Source organism: Camarhynchus parvulus, chromosome Z, assembly GCF_901933205.1.
Source record: "Camarhynchus parvulus chromosome Z, STF_HiC, whole genome shotgun sequence".
Lineage (NCBI taxonomy): Eukaryota > Metazoa > Chordata > Aves > Passeriformes > Thraupidae > Camarhynchus > Camarhynchus parvulus.
In genome coordinates this window covers 13,833,771-13,850,879 of record NC_044601.1, presented here as the reverse complement: position 1 = coordinate 13,850,879, position 17,109 = coordinate 13,833,771, and the positions used below count along the sequence as shown (strand labels likewise).

At 38.4% G+C, this 17,109-nt stretch overlaps 1 protein-coding gene across 4 annotated transcripts in view; it reads right to left on the bottom strand.

Moving 5' to 3' along the window:
- Positions 1–17,109, bottom strand: part of LINGO2 (leucine rich repeat and Ig domain containing 2) — a 489,656-nt gene that overhangs the window by 164,467 nt on the left and 308,080 nt on the right. For all 4 annotated transcript variants that reach the window (XR_004061487.1, XM_030968283.1, XM_030968284.1 and 1 more), the window contains one exon: positions 8,534–8,576. The gene's annotated coding sequence lies outside the window, so the exon portion shown is untranslated. The remainder of the gene's footprint in view (positions 1–8,533; positions 8,577–17,109) is intronic.

Below are 17,109 nucleotides of genomic sequence, written 5' to 3'. Positions count from 1 at the left end.
AGAATGAGACTGGAAAATACAGGCTTGTCAATCTCACTTCACTCCCTGGTAAGGTTATAGAGAAGACTATTCTGGAAGATACTGAAAAACTAAATGACACCTGAATGACAGCACAATCACCAGCATGGCTTCTTGAGGAGAAAGTCCTGCTTGTCAAACCTTTTTTCTTTTTATGACAAGGTAACCCACCTAGCTGATCAAGGGAAGCCAGCTGATGATGTAATAATTTTGCATTTCAGTAAAGCTTTTGATACCGTGTCTCACAGAAACCTTCTGGACAAAATAGCCAGCACACAGCTGGATAAGCACATCATGAGATAAGTGAGCAATCACAAGCCTGTGTGTCTTGCTTACAGGTCAGGCACAAAGGATTACAGTGAATGGGGTGACATCAGACTGAGGAACTGTCATTGGTTGCCTTCCACAGGGCTCCATCCTCAGTCCTGCACTCTTCAAAATCTTCATTAGCTGCATGGACACAGGACTAGAAGGGATTCTAAGCAAGTTTGCAGTTGATACAAAACTGGGAGAGACTGCTGACTCTCCCTAAGTCAGGGAGACCCTGCAGAGAGACTTGGACAAATAAGACTGTCGGGCAATCATCCCAAATATGAAGCTCAACAAGGGCAAGTGCCAGATTCTGCACATGGGACTGGGCAATCATGGGTTTATGTACACACTAGGGAATGAGATACTGGAAAGCAGTGCCATGGCAAGGGACATGGGAGTCCTGGTCGGTGGCAAGTTGAACATGAGTCAGCAGTGCCCTGGCAGCCAGGAGGGCCACCCGTGTCCTGGGGACATCAGAAACAGCATCACCAGCGGGGCTCTGCTCGGCACTGGGGCGGCATCACCTTGAGTGCTGGGGGCACCTTTGGGTGCCACAGTACAAGAAAGATGTAAAGCCATTACAGAGTGTCCAAAGGAGGTCAAAAAAGATGGTGAAGGGCCTTGAGGTGAAGACATATGAGCAGTGGCTGAAGTCACTTGGCCTGTTTAGCCTGGAGGAGACTGAGGGGAGAGCTCATTGCAGTTACAACTTTCTCATGAGGGGAAGAGGAGCAGCAGACACTGATCTCTTCTCTGTGGTGAGCAGTGACAGGACACAAGAGAATGACCTGAAGTTGTGTCAGGAGTGGTTTAGGTTGGATATCACGAAGATGTTTTCACTCAGAGGGTATCTGGGCACTGGAACAGGGACCTCAGAGAAGTTGATCAGACAGAGTTCAAAAGCTTTTGGACAATGCTCTCAGGCACAAGGTGTGACTCTTGTGTATGCCCTGTGCAGGGTCAGGAGTTGGACTTTGACAATCCTTGTGGGTCCCTTCCACCTTGGCATATTCTGTTATTTTTGAATTTATGTTGGAGGACACCTCTAAGCTCATAGAGTCCAACCTTTGATTGATCTAGACAGTACAACCAAGTGCCATGTCCAGTCATATCTAGAATACCTGCAGGAATGGTGTCTCCACCACCACCTCAGGCAGTCAGTTCAAATGCTTACTAGCCCCTTCCATGACATCCAACCTCAACATTACCGGGAGCTATTCAAGGCTACGTTCTCTCGTTTTGTCACTGGTTTTCTGGGATAAGAAACCTGTCACTGGTTTTCTGGCCAAGCCCTATCTTTCCACTACCTCCGTTCATATACTTGTAGAGAATTATAAGGTCTCTCCTGAGCTTTTATTTCTCCAGGGTAAACACCCCTTCTCTCAGACACTTCTCATATGACTGAGAATTCAAGTGGACATTTCTGCTGCAATCTAGCTGGTTTTTTTTTCAGAGTTTAAACTGCAGTGCACCTACCTCTTTCACTAAAAGGATGAATAATTTAGATAAGTTTACTTAATACAGCTGTTTTACCATCTGTCTCTGTCACTGAAATGTTTGGACCAATGAACATCATGGAGATATGGACCAATGAGATATCATGGAAAATACCAAATGGCCCTGAGATAAGGTAAGTTGATCTGTGCTTTCCTTAAGAGCTTCAAATTGTTATTTCAGTCCTTGTTGAAATTTAAAGAGCACTGCTCCTAAACATCTCAAAAGTTCTGTATGTTCCCCCTCCACAAGTGTTGCATATGGTTTTTAATAGAGAGAAGGAAAACATGCGTACAGAGGTGTTAGTTCCATGCATATGTACATATGATAAAAAGAAAACATTCTATCTGCATTGAGAAACATCTGAAGGAAAATTACAGTAAAATTAGTTTTGCAAATATTTCAAAAGTTAAAATATAGTATGACTTTAGCCTACATTTAACCTGCAGCAACTGAAGTAAAAGGAATGAATCAAAAGAGAAACTGTTGTTCAGCCTTCATCAGTCTTTGCCCAGTTTGGAAGTGAGAGTTCAGTGCATCTGAAGCATGATGCATTCCCATGAAAAACAAAGTTCCAAGCCTAAAAAATTTATCATCCATGACTTCAAATGGAAGAGCAACCATATCCATGGTTTTAGGATCGTACTGGACTAAATGATCAGAAATTACAGTATTATGTTTCATCATACATTAGGCGAGATGAATGCAGGAAAAGTTAAAGATTAGTGGAACATGCTTTAAAAATCAACTGAATATGTTGCATTGAGGTGCTGTGTTTTTTTTTTTTCCATCTAATCCAGTGCATACAGATCAGTCACTGATTGATGTCTGGGTCTCCATTATGAAACACAGAACAGAATTTTACTGAAATTGAGGAATAAACAGACTAATATTCACACTATCATAATAAATCTACTATGGAACTCAAAATACATGGGAAAGGATTCTTTATCTTTGTTTGTAATTTCCATCATAACACCTCCTGTGGAGCAGCAAGAAATTTTTCTCCAGAAGCATAATATCACAGACACCTAAAGGAGTATAAACAAAAAGTAAAGATTTTATGAGCATCTTCCAGAAATGCACTGGAAAATTGTATTAAATTGTTGTCACAAAATCTTCAGAATATGTTGGACTGTGTATGTTCAAATTTAAATACTCCAAATATTTATTTAAAACTGTGTGATATTTCTGCATCCTACAGGAAAGAAATTAAGATTTCAGATTTGGATACATCCAAACTATATGATCAACTTTGATCTTTAATGTAAGTGACCAAGGCAGAAAGTAATATGAAGGATAAAGTTTCTCCAGAAACTAGAATTTGATAATAGCATACATAGGGGACATTTTTGAGTCAGAAAAAGAGAAACTGGGCTGAAAAGGTCAAAATGAGAACTGATGCCTGACCTTAACCATTTACTTCTCTAAAGTGATAGCATGGAAAATAGAAATTTTCAGTTCTCTTGAAATTGCAAGATAAAGCTTAAAACTAACAATCAATTAGATAAAAGAATGTGAATGTAGACACACAGGATGGTACATGTAGCTGGAATCAGTGGATCAACACACAATGAGGAACCTAAGTGATTTTTGTGGCAAACTTCTGTAACAAAAAAGAACAGTGCATGCCCTAAGAATAGTGTAAGGCAGGGCCACTTACAGTTTTGGGGGCTGTCAGTGAATACAGCCACCAGAAACTCCTTTACATGACCCTCTAAGACCACAAAAGGAGTTCCAGTAAAAGGGATGAGGTATATAAGTTAGTGCTAGGAAAAGTTATATTTATCTATTAGCTAGGAAGTATGTTGCAATGAATGTGTATGATCCTGACGGAATAAATAACCTCTTGTAAATTTTCACGACACACATTTGAGTAGAGGAAAATCCCCCAAATGTGTCCAGCGTTGTAATAAAGAACACCTGCTTTCTGATACCTCAAATTGTGTTAGAAAGTTTATTCTCCAGCCAATTTTGGTGTCAAAAGAGAAAGAAAACTGCTTAAAATTAGAACAATCTAGAGCAGAAAAAGTAGATAGGAAAGGTGCTTAACCCAGTGAGGGTAGGTACTTGTCTCTAAATACCAACAGATGGAGCAGCAGGCAAAATTTCCACTAGTATCCTAACCCAAACCCACACACCTGTGCTAACAAATGGGGATCACCTGTTAGTTCAGGACACCACGAAGGAAGATTCCTTCTTCAAAAAGGCCCAAAGCCATCCTTCACTAGATTGGAGGGTGAAACAAGGGAAGAGAAAGACAAAGAATATGGACTGTGTGCAAGACAAGCATTGGCTGAGAAGTATGAAGAGATTTCAAGGATAAAACTCAACTATGTGGCCATAGGTGGCTTTGCAAGATCTCCTATAAATAGTCAAGCTCTGAAGACAGACCATTAAAAAAAAAAAAAAAGTGAAGGAAAAGGTATGTTTGATCCCGTTTAGCTGGTTTTGGCTGGGATGGGATTAGTTTTCTCCCTATAATTAGTATGGGGGTCTGCTTGCATTTGTTCTGGAAACTGTACTGACAACAAAGGCATATTTTTGCTACTGCTGAGCAGTGCTATGACAGACACAAAGCCTTTGTTTCTCCTCACCTATGCCACCAGCACAGAAAGCTGGGAGGTGACACAGATGAGACAGCTGACCCCAAATGACACAAGGGATATCCCATACCACATGGCATCAGGCTCAGCATATAAAGTTCAAGGGAAAAGAGGAAAGGGAGGGGAGACTTGGAGAAATGCAATTTGTCTGCCCAATTCTACATTAAGCATAGTGGAGCCCTGCTCTCCTGAAGATGGCTGAACAGCTGCCTGTGGATGGGAAGTAGTGAACAATTTCCCTATTTTCCTTTGCTTTACCTATTGAACTGTCATTATCTTAATCCACAAAAGTTTACTCACTTTTACTTCTCAGGAGGGAGTGAAGGAGTGGCTATATAAGGCGGGACTTAGTTGCCAGCCAGGGTTAAACTAAGACGCCTGATAAATTATGTTTCATAGGTCAGATCCACCATAAAAATCAACAGAGCAAGAAGATACCAACATAAATAAATGAAGAGCTGAGGTCTGTAGAGAAATCCGAGGAAGAAATATTGAGCAATAAAGAGAAGCAATGTCATGAGAATGTAGCAGGATTTATATGAATTAATTAAGAATCAACACAAAGTGGGGAAGCAGGGAAACAAAAGAGCAAACTACCTGTGATTTCACTGGTGTGTATAGTGTCTGATATTTCTAGAAAAAACAACTCACCTAGCATAGGACTCAAATTTTGTGTTCATATCCCAGGTGCAAGGTTCTAACTTGACTACTCAACGAGTTTTAATTTTTCAGAAAAGGAAAGGCTGAACAACGATAACATCCACTGCTTGCCAGCAATTTTTGACTCAGAATCCATGGCAGAGCTTTAGATCATGAGAGCTCATAAATGAAATTTAGATCACTGTGAACAGCAAAAGCAAAAAAAAATTATTCAGGAATTAGATTTCTTGTAATCTTCTGAAGAGTTCTTTTAGCAGACCCACTTGTGCTTACTGTCACTTTTTTCCTTACTTTTTAGGGGAAAAGATGATTTATTTTCAAGGAACACCTCTGCAAGGCTCAGGGGTGTTCCACCACCCCATACAGAAGTTAAGAAGAGTTTGCCTTCAGTAATTTGAAGATGATACAAACCAGGAAGGAGTGGTTGATATACCAGATGGATCTACTGCCTTTTAGAGAGCATTACCAGGCTGGAGTAATGCATGAACAGGAGCTTCATGCAGTTCAGTAAATGGAAATGCAAACCCCTATGTCTGGGGAGGAAGGACACTTCCAGCATAAGTTCATGGTGGGGCGTGACTGACTGCAAACCAGATCTGCAGAGAAGAACACGGAGTTCCTGGGAGACAAGCTGACCATGCTGCAGCATGTTACCTTTGCAGCAAAGAGGGTCTGCATTAGCAGAAGTCTTGCTTGCAGATTGAGGCATCTGGTCCTTCCCCTCTGCTTATACCTGGTGAGATAGACTCAGGGGACTGTGCACAGCTCTGCCCTCTCTGAAACAAATGACATGAACACACTAGAGCAACTTCAGCACAGGGCCACAAAGATAGTGGGCCAAAGCTTGTCTTACACGTGAGTAGTGGCTGACAGTGGCTGGGACTCTCCACCATAGAGAAAAAGGACTTGGGCTAATCTTATCAGTGTGCATAAATATATATCTGGAGCAACTGAAGATGATGAAGTTAACCTCTGCACTAATGCCAAGTGGCGAGACAAGAGACAACCGCAAACAGAAATAAATGAAGTTCTGTCTAAACATTAAGAAAAGAATTTCTGCTGTGATGCTGTTTGAACACTGGAGTAGGTTCCCCAGGAGACTGTGAGGTTGTCATCCTTGGAGATACTCAAAATCTGACTGTACATTGTCCTAAGTTATCTACTCTAGATGACTCTGCTTTGAGCAGAGGCTCTGAACTAGGCTATCTCCAGAGATGCTTAGCACCCTCATCCATTCTGTGATTCCATGAAGTCTTACAAAATGGTTGAAAGAATGAAAAAAATCATCACAACTTCTGTTTACTTCACAGTAGTTTGAGATGCATCAGTGAAAACTCTGTTATAATAACATATTCTTTTACAACAGCAAAAAAAGAGAAGGTTTATTTTGTCTTTACTCTGCTAAGACAGTGGGTTTCATGCAAGAATATTAGCTGTGACTTTTGAAGTTATGGATATTCAATAAAACCGTAACTTAAATAAAGAATCTGCACAAGAAGGACATGCCACTATATCTAACCCCCCAGAACCCCATTAAATAGACAGGTTTAATATTTAACATCAGTTTCATCCTCTACTTGTTCATTTTTACCGTAACTGCATTCCAATTTTTGAAAGTGAACTGAGGTAATACTGGAGAGACAGTAAGGGTAAAGTCTGGAGAATACTTTTAAAAGCATATTCCCACAGAACAAAAACCTAACAGTGTACTACTTAGTAGGGGCTAGCAAAATCAAACAAGCAAGGCATGCAAAATGAGCCTACACATTCTGCTGCATTTCCACCATCATGGAAACAAAATAAATGGCTATGTTTTGCATTTCCTTTGTTCAGAGATATTTTATTGAAGCAGAATCCAATTTCTGTATATGAGAATCTTCATGATATTACTGGTGACAGCACTCTGCTATTTCTTTACACCTTGGGAACTTAGATTCTGTGATGGCCTGAAATTCCACTCAGGTTTGAGAATTGCACTGCTAATTGCACTATTAGCATTTTGCTAGTCTTGCTTAGCAATTTCATGACTGTGCCTAGGTCTCAAAGAAGAAGGAAATGGGAGATGTGGATAACTGCTCTTTGGCTTGTTCTGTATAAACTCCAGGGAGATACTAATCCCTCACTCTATTTTTTATCATAATTTTTTAATAGTGCTAATGGAAAAAGAGGGTACCATAACAGGAGTTTCATGCTGCATCTGACAGTATAAATGGTATGGACCATTAATTGACCCAAGGGTTTAACGCTTAAATCAAGAGTGCAGACAAAGGGTGGAGAAAAAGAGCTGTCTGAAAGAAAAGAACATAGATGCAATATAATATCAGTTCTGACAATTTGCTTTAAATGCTCGTTCTGAATTTTGAGACCTTTCAGCGGGTTTGTGACAGAGTGATTTCAGAGGTAGCACAGCAACAAAAGAAGAAAGGTGAAAGGTGCTTGGAACAAAGAATGGTAACTTTCAGGATACAAAGTATTGTGATGGTGCTATCACAATCTCTTACAGATTTGGAGTCTTTTTGGGGCTATAGTGTACAGTGAAACAAAAGCCAATGTAAAAAATACCTCAACCATAATTCAGCAACATCCTGGATCCCAGAAAAAGGACCAGTTTGTTTTCAAGGGCATTCAAAGGATATTAAAAATTTTCACCATTCTATAACACTAGTGTAATCAGCCTGGAGCAGAAAAAAAAGTGGAGAGAAGGAGGGAGGAAGAAAGGATGTGGTGGAAGGAAGTGGCGGAAGTGGCGGAAGGAAGGGCACTAAATCACTGTTGTGTTTAAACTGCAGTTGGCAACTAAATACTCCCTTCCCTTCCCTTCTTCCCTTCCCTTCCCTTCCCTTCCCTTCCCTTCCCTTCCCTTCCCTTCCCTTCCCTTCCCTTCCCTTCCCTTCCCTTCCCTTCCCTTCCCGGAACTTCCCTTCCCAGAACTTCCCTTCCTTGAACTTTTTTCCTTTTCCCCTTCTTTTCCTACCTGCAGTGCTGCATCTAGCACCTTATTTTATGAAAAAATGGAAAGATGAGGTTCTCAAATAATGAGTTACAGGAACATGACCTTTGATACACAGTCGATCAAAATGAAGGCTCAGTAAAGAAAAGTTCAATATAATCATGTAGAGATTGTATTTTTCTTTCTTTTTCAGACTTCATGATTTACAAATGTAAACCACAAAACTGAGTAAAACTTATCAGTCCCTAAATTTTTAAAGCTATTTCATCCAGTTAAGAATGATGACATATATGACCTGCGACCCACTTGCCAGGCAAAAGAAGAAAAAACACATACATCCCATTTTTTCCATATAGAGAAAAAAATTCTTAGCATTTGCAAATGTAAGACAAAGTCAATTTAATTTTTAACTGTCTTGCAACATATACACAAACAGCAATAGAAGGCATACTCAGATTGTGTTGTTTTACTATGGAAATCATAAATGACATACCTTAAGACTTAGAGGGTCCAAGTCCTGGAGACAATCACAGCACCTTTGAAAAGAAGATTCCTTCATTAAAATTATTGAAACTAATATAGTTTAGGATAAAAGTCATTGTCCTCTGAAAGCTTTTGTTTATCACTGTTTTCAAACTCCTTTATTACCTAGCAGCATGCTCCTGTCTGATTTCAAGAGATGAGTGCAATTTGTTCAGTCCCTCAGTTCCTTTTTTGAGTTTCCCAAGAAGAAGTTTCACAGTACTATCCAGTCCTCCTTAGTCCAGCCTCCCTTCCTGGATTTACATTCATTCTGTATTATGAAGCCTAGAATGAAACCTTTCTAAAGCAACTATTTTATGAAGTGAGTATCAGCTATATTTTGCAGTCCCTCTGCAGCACTGTTTACTGCAACAGCAGTTAACCAACAAACTGTTCAAGAATAAATACTAATCTCACAGATGACAGAAAGAAAATACCTAGCACCAACTTCTTACTCAGCTTTCTTGTAATGAAGGAGAATGTAATGACTGGAACTTTGGTTTACCAATGTCAGCGCATTGGACAAAGCATTATAGGCACAGCACTGGGAACAGTTTATTTTGCCAAGGAACAGTTGTTCCTTTTCTCATCCTAACTTTTGTTTTGCACGTGTCAGGTGAATGTTATCACACGCTCTCATACTCTGTTGTACAATTGGAACATATCCTTTGCTTCTCTATCTGTGCAGTGATTTCAGAAAAGTAATAAAAATTTATTTAAGTATCTTACCCCTTGAGTTCAAGATAGCAAAGCCCCATTGACAAACAGACCATGCCAGCATATTTTTTTTCTGCGAGAAGAATACTTCTGTGGTAGTGTGTCCTTGCCATCCCTTGTTCTACCCTAGATATATATTTATAAATCTATACTTATACTACTGTAGATCTATACAGACTTACATATGTATGTGTATAGCATTGCCACATATTTTTTTAAATACTGCCTGAAAATATTTATCTCTCATCCCTTTGAAAATGTCTTAATTCATAAAATATCAGACTTGCCACATCCGAATTTCTGTAAGTGTGAATTTACCTTCCACCCTTGATATATGATAAAGCTATAGTCCAAGTACTCTGATGTTACTCTATTACAGAACTTGCCTTATTATGATATAGATAGTAGAAACATCCTATTCACCCTAATTTCACAGGTTGATATGTTTTATAGCAAAATACACAGTTGTATGGGGATGATCCAAGACATTTCCTTTATGTTCATATCACTAAATGGTCTCTGTAAAAGTAATCCAAATGGTGTAAGAATCAGAGTAACCTTGTCTCTAAAGCAGTTGTTTTATTGGCTAGTATAAGTAAAAGTATAGCTCCTTACCTTTAACAACATGTCATGTGTACCAAAATTATAGTTTTCTCATTAATTATATATTTGTGTGTACAGATAAACATGCCAGCAATTTTTTTAACTTCAAAGACACTGAAACTCCTGACAAACATTTTCAATTGCATTAACCTGCATACAAAAGAAGTAAATTTACTTTTCTACTCTAAAAGTAAATACTTATCTTTAGATAAGTATTGTTGTAGAAAAGTAAAATTAAAAAAATACAAAATGAAACAACAACTACCCGAAGTTAAAATTTGCTTATTTGAATCAATTGTCTCAAAAATGAACCTCAAACAAATGCATTAAATTCAAGGAAAAAGATCTTCCTTCTAACTGGAATGATTCAGATAACCACACTGACATTTGCAACAGTATGAAAAAATTCACTTCAGCTATGAAAGAAAGCACTTGAAGAATACAATTTTTTAGCTGTAAGTTTGTACTTAATAGAATACACATCTCTATCACATTGTAAGCATAAGAATTATCAAGTTTATTCCTTCAAAGCTTTCTTTCTGCTGTACATATGACAGGATTCTGATTTTAAGTGAGTATTCCCAAACAGATCTTTTGTTAATGTTCTGCTCAAAAATCCCACAACTCTTATTTCATGATACTATCTACAAAATGCTTTTCAATCATTGAGATTGAAATGGTGGTTTAGACGTCAGCTGATGTAACAGCTAATGTTAAAAATTATTGTCAACTTGGTTTGTACTTTGCCAAATTCAATACAGAAAAAGATTACCAGTGACCTCACAGGTCCTGATCCTCCAATTACTGTATTTTTGACAATGATATATTTATTGGATTGTTGACAAAAAGACATTGAAGCCAAGACTATCAGCTCCATTAATCACTGATGAGAAAGTAGCTGACATACTTCAGTGATGACTAAATTACATTTCACTAAGGAGCAGTACTTGTTGAAATGTACATATATTCTGAAACATTTATTTCATTAAAAACCCCCACAATTTTAATATGCTTAGAACAATCTCACAAGAGACCAACATGCTTCATGTACCTAGTCAATTTATTTCATCTCAAGAACTAATTAATTCGCTCTCTGGCACAGTTTGTTCAAATGCAAAAATAGAAATCCTGATTTGTAAAACAAAAAGACAGATACATATATCAACACATCAGGTGGTGGGACTAGTTTACTCCAAGGAGCAATGGGCTATGGACTGGATTTTCTTTTTTCTGCTAGTTATGATCGAATAGCTCTTAGAAACAAAATTATGCCAGTGATGGAATTGAGACATTGAGCTTTGCATCAATAACAGAACAAGATGCACTGTGATAAATCATAAAGTATCCAAAGTACGATGGTTCAGTTGGTGAAGGATTTACAGCCTATGGTATAAGGTAGAAATTTCTCTCAAGGGTTGTCATGTTATAGTTCTAGTGCTCCCACATTTCAAAGAAGCCCTCATTCTCTGCTGAAAGAGCAGCTTTTTGCCACAGTCGCCATTTTGCTGATCCTCTGAAAATCTGGAAAGAGTGGCCAAGTAAGGGGGCTTGTGTGCATACACAGTAGAGTGAAGGCGAAAATCAAACTGTAGCTGCTAAAACTTGGTAATTTGTGACCAAAAAATGATGTGGCATGGAGGACAAGAAGATCCAGCTGCAGAAGAGGTTGAACGGTTTGGACAGAATAGGAGTGACAGGACAGAAGGACTCTCTATAAGGTAGTGAAGTTTCCCTTGGGAATGAGGTACATTGCAGAGCTGTCTTGCAACAATCCGTCACTCATGGGCCTAAGTGCTCAAAAGCTGAAGGCCATCTTCAGGCAGCAGAACTGTGATGGAAAATGGATCCAATATTGGGTTAACGTTCATGGGATTGGTACCACTGAATGTGTATATAAGGAATCAACTCCTGATGCGCCTCTGCATGCACTGGGAAGAACAGTTTATAGTGATAAGACTGCCCAGTGCACCGTACATTAAATCTTCTGTATTTAAGCACAAGCCAGTGTTTAATTCAGCTCAAGGAATGCAGTAAAATTTTCCCAACCAGACACTTGTGAATTAGCGGTTAAAAACATACAGATTCTTCCTGCACAATTGACTGGACCATAAACATGGTATTTCCACACAAAGGATGCGTTTATCTCACCTGCAGTTATAATATAAAACTATTTTTAATGTGATGATGAAGATCTTGGAAGTTTCAGGCACACTACAGATCTCTACTGGGGTGTTCTGTGAATATTTATTAAACATGTTTATTTTGGATTAAATTTTCTCATATAAAATCAAAATATATTGTGTACTCAGGTAAGTACTTTTTATGCATCCTATTGTATGTACCAGAAGGACAATATTAATTTCTCTTAATATAATCTATAGACCTTGCTATCTACACTGAAAATAAGGGAGAATCACCCAGTCTGCAATAGTCAGCTGAGTGAGCTATAAAAATAAATTTCCTCATCTAAAAACTATTAGGAATGTAATACTGAAGGCACATCTCTCACAATAACTGAGGTAATTACTAAGCTTGTTCTGTATCTGATAGACAAAGATTTTGAAAGGAAATTAAATCACTGATTTCCTCTCCTAGAGTTAAATGCCAAATGAGATAATATAATTACAGATGAATGACTTTTTATCCTAATTTTATAACTAAAATAATATCTAGTATGCACATTGCAAAAGCAAGGAAAATAAGAAAATTTTGTGTTTATTTCAAGGAATAACAGTGGATATTCACTTTGAGCATACAAAGACTGGTGCAGTCTTGCAGCTACAGGGTGATGAAAATTATTCAGCCCCAATGAAATCATCTACATCCACAGGAAAATTTCTCACAAAGTTAAGCATGCATCACCAGGACTCTCTGACAGGAATTAACATCACAACCACAGAAGGAATGCACTGATGGCAGAATGTGCTTAGGAAGGTACATAACCAGCAGATTTCCATGCGGGTCACATCACATCCCTTTTTATTCTGTCCTGCCTTAAATAGCATTGGCTTCTTTACCCATACAAAAGCCTCCATTATTTCTTCATTCTTACTGGCACAGTCACATGCTTCACTGACAGCTGCTTCTCATATTTTAAAAGACCTTTCAAGTGACAATCTGATTGCCATAGGAACACGTACATTTCCCGACATGAGGATGGGAACAATGTAACTAACATGTTGCTACTAAATGGAATAAAAAATTGCTATGTTCCTCTACCTCCTCTGCAACTAAAAAATTCCATCCTTCACCAAGAAAATTGAGTCTGCATAGTCCTTGATATGCTATAGATTGATTTCTGCTGAATTAATCATAGCATTAATACTTAAAAGCCAAAATTTACCTTAGTGCTGGCAACTTCGTATTTAAATCAGGGTTATGGAAAATAAGAGTAATGAACCTCATGGAACTGAAAAAGCATCCAAAATTGTAGCAGAAAATGAAGCAAAGTCAAGTCCATCAAAGCAACTGTAGAACTTTTGAAATTCATGGCTTTATCAGAACATGATATGCCACTGTGAACAATTATAGTTCAATGGAAATTTTTTGAGAGGACAGTGACTGAAATTTTGCTTAATTTCTACTAAATTTTGTTTGGGTCATAGCCACAAAACAATACCTGAGGACCAGAGGAGGAGCAGACCAATTTATCTTGTGCTGTCTATATTGTGTTTTGGGTTATCATGACTTTAATAAAATGCCAGTGCAGGCATAGCAGTGCATTTCAGCAACTAGACAGAAATACATTCACGAAGGATAAAGGCCTTTTGTGCACGCAGGTGCCCCTTACAGGCAATAAGCTTTAGCTCTTCATGGAAAGCTCTTCATGCACAGGATCGTGCAGCAAAATGTGAGAGGTAAGGTCTGTGCTTGTGTGAAGGAGCTGCACTAGGTAGAAGATGCTCACAGTGCCACAGCCAAGATCACATTGCTACAGTCAGGCTTGCACAATGCTCTCTAGTGGAAACTGTTTTCTTACAGCATCTGTTCTTTACTTATATTTTCTCTTTTAAATAAAGCAAAATCCAAACCAATTTCTAAAACCTTTTCTTCATGTGATATTGTGGACAACACAAGGCCATAATAAATGTCATCCATTATAAAGCTTTTTCATAACACTTTTCAGCTAAGCTATTTTTAAGAATGTTTTTACCAGAATAATTTAACTGTAATTGAAAACATGTAATTGAACCAGGAATTTGGAGGAGGGCAACAAATAAACTTCCATAAGCTGTAGAACCCTGCATATCCTAAAATGGAACAAGTAAAGAACAGAAACTAGAAAATAAGTGTGCCAAAAATGCAGTTTTAAAAAAAAACAACAGGCTTTTTGAAGTGGTAAGTTGTTACAATTCCCTACTGACCTCTAATTGACACATTCTGCTAACACTTCATACTAGGCCAGTTTAAACTATTCAAAAGGAATCCACTGTACCTTTCCTGCCTTCTTTAACATCATTCCAGAATTCAAGTAATCTATTTGTACATGCTGGCTGCTGTGATGGGAAGTAAAATCTGCTATTTATGTTGCAAACTAAAACAGTGCTATAGCCATAGTAATACTCTCAAATGGAGATATTCCTGTTACTTACCAATTTACATAATTTAAGACATCAGTAAAGCCTTGAAGAGCAGCTGTTTCTAGGATATCTTGTGATTCTGACTCTACAAGTGCTGTCAGAAATACATTCTGCTCAGTTGAACCAGAGCTTGATGTGCACTGACACATACTTTGAGATTTTAAGAACTACCAGAATTTAGAACCACTAAATACTTTATTGTCAGTATGAATCTTCTCACACTATGTTAAAAACCATAAGTAAATTGATGGATTAAGGTGCACCTGGCTTGAGAGTAAAGCACGTTAAAGACAATGCCCTCCAGCAGCTGGATATGAGAACAGTTTCAGCAGTGTGTATCAGCAGGGCCAATATTTCAATTGTTCCTCCCCGAGTCTGTATATAGCAATTATACTAACAATAATTCTGCCACTCACAGGTTTTCTGGTAACTCTAGTGTCTAAAGACATTCTTTTCTTTTTACAGCAAAGATTTCAAGTACTGGTTAAAAAGATTTTCAACATCCTACCTGTATGTTCCTTTAGACTGGTTTAATCAGATATTATTAGGAATGCCATTAGCAAGAACTAACAGGGAATAATGACGACATTCAACCGCAGTTTCTAAGGTTCCATAGTTTTTAATTTAGAAAAAAACCCTAAAGCTGTATAAATGTTCCTTCTCTTTCAACACAGACCTCAGAGCTTAGGTCTGCATTAAGCGCAAGCTGAAATTTTTCTTAGCTGTAACTGCTTATATGTGTCAATCAACAGACCGGCTGGCCAACAGCCTCGATGTAACTAGTTTAAAGCAGTCTGACTATGAATAGTTTTGCTGACTCAGATCAGTCTCTCCACCTCTTATCTCTCCAAATCAACATAAGTGGAATATGAATATGGGTTACTCACACCTCAGCAATTTTAATTCTGTTCCTTTTTGGACTAACTCAGTACAGTTGTATTCAACCAAATATAGCTGCTGAAAGAACATGAATAACAGTCCTAATAGCATTTTGCTTCAGAAGATATAAATAAGAATACCTCTGCTGCAGGCAGTTTAGATTAGCTGAAAACACAACCAATGTGGACTATCCTAGAGTGCAGAAGAGTGCAGAAGGAAAATAAAAAATATATTTCCTGTCCTGACATATTTTCAATTTCATACACAATTATAAATGCATACCTATTTCCTTTTTTAAAAACATTTCAAATATATCAAGTGGGAAGGGACCCACAAGGATCAAGTCCAGCTCTTGGCCCCGCACATGACACCCCCAGGAGTCACACAATGTGCTTGAGAGCATCACCCAAACACTTCTTGAGCTCTGACGTGCTTGGTGTAATGACCACTTCCCCAGGGAGCTGTTCCAGTGCCCAACCACACTCTGGGTGAAGAACCTCTTCCTGATATCCAAGCTAAACCTCCCTCAACACAACTTCAGGCCATTCCCATTGGTCCTGCCACTGTCACCAGTGAGAGAGATCAGTGCCTGCCCCTTCTCTTCTCCTCACAAGGAAGTTGTAACTGCAGTGGGGTCTGCGCTCAGTCTCCTCCAGGCTGAACAGACCAAGTGACCTCACCCACCCCTCATATGACTTCCCCTCAAGGCCCTTCTTCATTGCCCTTCTTTGGACACTCTCTACTGGCTTTATATAATTTCTATATTTCAGGGACCAAAGTTGCACACAATGTTCAAAAAATATATTAATTTTTTTTCCTGGGAGGAGAGAGACAACATAAAATTACAATGGTAGAAAAGGCTGCAGCAGGCAAACTGTGCTGAAATCAGGCACCAAATTAAGAAGTAGTTTATTTTTACTTACTGTCCTTATTTCATGCCTATTGTTACAGTATCCTTTCAGGAAACAAGCTATTTTATACTTAAGGCGTTTTATTGAGCACAGAATGAAGAACAGAGAATTGCTACATATTAATCTTAACTCTGCTTCTTCTCACATAATTTGGACTACAACACTTTTTTTCCTCCTCCATCATCATACTAACAACAAAGGTTGCCTTACCGAGCCCTCAGAGCCTCATCCGTGATAGAGCATTAAGTGCTAGCACCCATGGGGAGCGATAACCCCACTTAATTCCCAGATGTTCTCTTGAGCGTGATTTGGGGCAGAAGAATTTCAAAATGAGTGAAGAAGGCAGAGAAGATGTCATTGTACATAGACATGGTCCATTTGTAAAAAGGGCCAGGTCGGATAACCCCCTAATTCATTGGTTTTTAGGGCAGATTCTCCCAAGGTGTAGCCATGCCATTAATTTGAGTCTGGAGTAATTTCAATCTAGGTATGTGTACTCTCAATACCCAACTCCAAATGAAGTAAAATATGTGCATATTTCAAAATGAGAATTATAATGCTTCAAATTCATATGGTGTTATCCAAAAGTGCCCTTTGAAAGCAATATGACAATTTTGAATAGTAAATGTCCCTATTTTCAGGCCACCTTACAACCTTACAGTACTTAACAACCCCTGTATTACTAGAAAGAGCTCCTACCAAAAAAAAAAAAAAAAAAGAAACAACAAAAAACCCATTTCTCTTAAAAAACCCAAACCCACCTTATGCCTATAACATATTGACAATATGCTTCACTAATCAAGCTGAAGTTGTCTGGCTTTTGACAGCAGGGAGCTTGAGAAGAATGACAGTTTAAA